Here is a 5,206-nt window from a genome sequence, read left to right as displayed (position 1 = left end):
TAGTTTTTCATGGTGACCTTTATTTGCATGTTAAACAACTCTAAAATTGTGTTAGGGCAGAACAGTACCAAATCTATAATATGCTCATGAGGAGTTTCCGGAATTGTTGTTCGTTGTTTCCGGCCTCATTTAACCTTGACTAGATAGGTAGTTTTCATTTGCTTCACTCTCTTGCCATGCAAACAACATTTAATATTGTGGGGGTACATGAACGAGATCAAACCAAATAACTTATCGTGGTGTTTCGTCAATATGCAACTCGTTGCATATTGAGCTCCACTTAATTTGTAGGGTTGCTTGTACACTTTACCATGCCATGCCTCATTAAACCGGACATGCATCATACTTGATTGTGTATCATGCCATGTTCTTGTGTTGGTTGTTTACTATGTTGTTTGCTTCTTTCCGGTGTTGCGTCTTTGGGTTGTTTCCGGTAACGTCGTGTTTGTGAGGATCCGTTCGACTATGTCCGTTTGTCTCCTTCATGGACTCATTCTTCTTCCTTGCGGGATTTCAGGCAAGATGATCATATCCTCGAAATCACTACTATCTTTGCTATGCTAGTTTGCTCACTCTTTGCTATGCCAATGCTACGATGCCTACCATTTGCTTGTCAGCCTCCCAATTGCCATGTCAAACCTCTAACCCACCATGTCCTAGCAAACCGTTGATTGGCTATGTTACCGCTTTGCTCAGCCCCTCCTATAGCGTTGTTAGTTGCAGGTGAAGATTGGAGCTTGTTCCTTCTTGGAACATGGATACTTTGTTGGGATATCACAATATATCTTATTTAATTAATGCATCTATATACTTGGTAAAGGGTGGAAGGCTCGGCCTTATGCCTAGTGTTTTGTTCCACTCTTGCCGCCCTAGTTTCCGTCATATCGGTGTTAGGTTCCCGGATTTTGCGTTCCTTATGCGGTTGGGTTATAATGGGAAACCCTTGATAGTTCGCTTTGAATAGAACTCCTCCAGCAAGGCCCAACCTTGGTTTTACCATTCGCCACCTAGCCTTTTTCCCTTGGGAGTCGCGCATCCCAAGTGTCATCTTATTTTAAACCCCCCGGGCCAGTGCTTGTCTAAGTGTTGGTCCAAACTAGAGCCCCTTGCAGCGCCACCTCGGGGAAACTCGGGGGCTGGTTTTAGTTGTACGGATTGCTTATCCGATGTTGCCCAGAGAACGAGATATGTGCAGCTCCTATCGGGATGTCGGCGCATCGGGTGATCTTGCTGGACTTGTTTTACCATTGTCGAGGATGTCTTGTTGTACCGGGATACCGAGTCTGATCGGAATGTCTCGGGAGGAGGTCTATTCCTTCGTTGACCGTGAGAGCTTGTGATGGGCTAAGTTGGGACACCCCTGCAGGGATTCGATCTTTCGAAAGCCATGCCCGCGGTTATGGGCAGATGGGAATTTGTTAACGTCCGGTTGTAGAAAACCGAAGTTGACCTTAATTAAAATATATCAACAGCGTGTGTAACCGTGATGGTCTCTTTCCGGCGGAGTCCGGGAAGTGAACACGGTTGTTGGAGTTATGCTTGACGTAGGTTGCTATAGGACCACTTCTTGATCATACTTTTATCGACCGTGCTTTGCCTTCTCTTCTCGCTCTCATTTGCGTATGTTAGCCACCATATATGCTAGTCGCTTGCTGCAGCTCCACCTCTTACCTTTACCTTACCCATAAGCTTAAATAGTCTTGATCGCGAGGGTGCGAGATTGCTGAGTCCCCGTGGCTCACAGATACTTCCAAAACCAGCTTGCAGGTGCCGATGAGTCCATGCAAATGACGCAACCAAGCTCAGGAGGAGCTCGATGAAGATCTTGTCCTTTGTGTTGTTCCGTTCTAGTTGATCAGTAGTGGAGCCCAGTTGGGGTCGATCGGGGACCCGTGTCGCATTTGGGTTCTTCTTTTATTTTGGTTCCGTAGTCGGACCTTGATTGTATTTGGATGTTGTAATGCTTTATTCATGTAATTTGGTGAAGTGGCGATTGTAAGCCAACTATGTATCTCTTTCCCTTATTATATTACATGGGTTGTGTGAAGATTACCTCACTTGCGACATATGCCTTCAATGCGATTATGCCTCTAACTCGTGCCTCGACACGTGGGAGATATAGTCGAATCGAGGGTGTTACAGGCGGCCTGGAGGCTTAGCTAGCACGCCACATGAAATCCCGCCGCGACGTTCAAAATACCGAGCAAGTCGAAATTGAGTGAAGTCCGAGTTGAGCAAGTCCGACTCCTTCTAGACGGCCCGGCAGAAGTCAATCAAGACCATGTGTCGAGCACCCGGAGAGAGAAACTGCTGAGGCTTCTCGGCCGATCGTCCGCGGCGCCTCACCAGCTTCGGGGACTACTGTCGAAGTAATGGGCCATGGGTAGGCCAACCCGAGTCCCATAACCTTTCAAGACAATGGGGCAGGCTGCGCCCCTTAAGACTCCGGGACAAAGAGCCGCCTCCTGAGGAGTCGACGGCAGGGCGGCCGACTGCCCGCTCATGGCCGAGTCCCAGGGACGACTTCCAGAGAAGCCGGATTTGGGGAGTCGGCCGGCGACTCCAACAAATCATGACCTCATCGAAGGGGACGGGGAAGAGGCGTGGCTACAGTGAATCCCACTCCCGCCCCGTACAAAGGGCAGGAACAGCCACAGCACGCCGTACCCGGGAAGATCTCCGTGCGGCGTGGCACTGTTACCCGGCCGGCCCTGGCATCAGCACCACAGTACCAAGTCCTGCACCCACGATGGCTTGTCTGTACGGCCCGGAGGCAGCAGGGCCCACCAGTCGGTGAGACCTCGAGAGACGGCGGGAGAACCGCCAGTCGGATCCTTCGGGAGTCGGCTCAGGGGAGTAGGCAGAGCCCTCCCTCGGGGCCCACACGCCATTAATCAAGATGAGATGGGGAGTGGCCGAAGTGATCGCTCGCCAGGCGGCGGGGCTGTTGCCACGACCCCTTGACCAAGCCTGCGTCATCAGAAGCACGGCTACAGTAATCAGCAGCCGGCAAGACCCGCCCGCAGCGGACGCGGCCTGTCGGCTCTGTACCAGACCAGTCGGCGGGCCCCAGTAGTGGCGAAGAAGTCGGTGGTCAGAGGCACTGACGGATGGGCCCGCGCCCAGACAAATTACCATTGTACCCCTGGGGGGTAGGCCTATATAAACCCCCAGGGCACCCATGCAAAGGGTTGGATCCCAGTAGTTCTAGATCATACCAAATAGAAGGAGAGAGCTAGCCGTTCCCTCTTCTACCACCAGAAACAGCTCAAGGAGCAACCGTGTAAACACTTGGCCATAGTGATCATGCGGAGACCCCGCAGAGTAGCAGTAGGGGTGTTATCTCCACGGAGAGCCCTGAAGCTGGGTAAGATTCGCCGGCGTGCATGTCTTCGCCTCATCCCGTTTCCAGGCACCGGCGACGTTCTACTCGCCCCCACCATGATAAGCCATCCGTTGGCATATGTCGCACCAAACCCCCGACACTGTTGGATGTCCATCCAACGGGCGTCGTGCTTCTTCAATCTCTGCTCTTCCTGCTCCAGCCGCTCAAACAAGTGCCGGCGGGACTTCCTGCTCCCTCCTCCTCGTGGCTGGCTCTGCTGCCGCGCAGGCCTCACCTCCCGACCGTACTCCCATCGCTGGACTAGCCATCCCTCTACTCACCCACACCTGCTGTTATTCTCCGGCGACGAGAGACGAACCAGTAAACCCTCGTACAGTCGTACTCCCCTCCGCGTGGGAAACAACTGTCATGTCTTCCCTGCCTTCGTGTCGTCCCCTTCCTAGGCCTCGCTGTCGTCCACCGCCCTGGTGCTCTCGGCGCGGCGTGGTCAACGTGGTCAAGGAACGACTTCCATCGGACGTGGACCGTACATGGAGAGGCTGTCAGCTAGGTCCACGGCCACAGCAAGGAAGTGCCTCCTTATTACACAGAAAATAATGATTCCTCCACCTGGCAGCTGGGACCCACCACACAGGCCACTGTATTTCACGAAGAAAACATTCCCCCCTAACAGCTGGGACCCACCAGCTACATCTTCGCATGCAAGGAAGTGCGTTCGGGCGAAAAAACGATTCGGCCCTGACTGCTGGGACCCACCAACTACATCTTCGCAGGCAAGGAAGTGCCTGACAGTCGGGACCCACCTGGTCAAAGCGTACGTAGCATTGTCATTCTGGTCGCGAACGTGTACGTACATACTGGTCAATGTAGAGGCGCGCACGTGTCATAGTAGAGGCGCGCACGTGTCGTAGTAGAGGCGCACACGTAGCATGCACACGTATGTACAGCGGCCAGGGTGCAAGAAATAAATTACGGCCACGTATGTGTACATACGGGAGGGGTCTCGAACGCCTACTCGCGCGTACGTACGGCCAGGGCTCGTGTACATTGCTGGGTCAGAATGGAGAAACATCGTCGTCTTCATGTTCATGGGGAGGCAACGGAATGCGTCGTGTTCATGGGGAGGCAACGGAACGCGTGGGAGCCAACTGGCTGGGTCGGAACGGAATGCGTGGTCGTGTTCATCGGGAGGGCTTGGACGGAATAGGCAATGGAAACGAGGCCTGGCGTACCGCACAACGGAGGAAACGGCCTTGTGTTCGACCGTCCACGTTCGAAACGGGATCCTATTCATCGGGAGGGGTTTGGCGTACCACAAAACGGAGGAAACGGACCTCCTACGGTCGAAACGGGGGTCCTCTTGATCGGGAGGGGTGTGGCGTACTGCAAAACGGACGAAACGGACTTGTGTTGGAGCGCTACGGTCGAAACGGGGGTCCTGTTCATCGGGAGGGGTGTGGCGTACCGCAAAACGGGACTCCACGGGATACTGTTCATCTCCACCGTCGACCCCCTCCAGCCTCCATGAGCCACTGTTCATCCACCGTCGACCTCCTCCATCCTCCACCTGCAATTGTTCATCCACGGGCTCCTATTCATCCAGCCTCCACCACGCGCTACTCCACCGGCTACTGTTCAACCAGCCCTCTCCATGGGCTCCTGTTCAACCACCCCTCCACGGGCTACTGTTCATCCTGCCCTCCACCGTCTACTGTTCATCCAGCCCTCCACGGGGTGGTCCTGTTCATCCAGCCCTCCACGGGGTGGTCCTATTCATCTAGCCCTCCACGGGGTCCTTTTCATCCAGCCCCTACCGGCTCGATCAATCGGGGTCCTGTTCATCCAGAGGCAACACCACGG

Source organism: Triticum dicoccoides, chromosome 3A (genome assembly GCF_002162155.2).
Source record: "Triticum dicoccoides isolate Atlit2015 ecotype Zavitan chromosome 3A, WEW_v2.0, whole genome shotgun sequence".
NCBI classification, from domain to species: Eukaryota; Viridiplantae; Streptophyta; class Magnoliopsida; order Poales; family Poaceae; genus Triticum; species Triticum dicoccoides.
Note: the sequence above shows the minus strand (reverse complement) of the source record.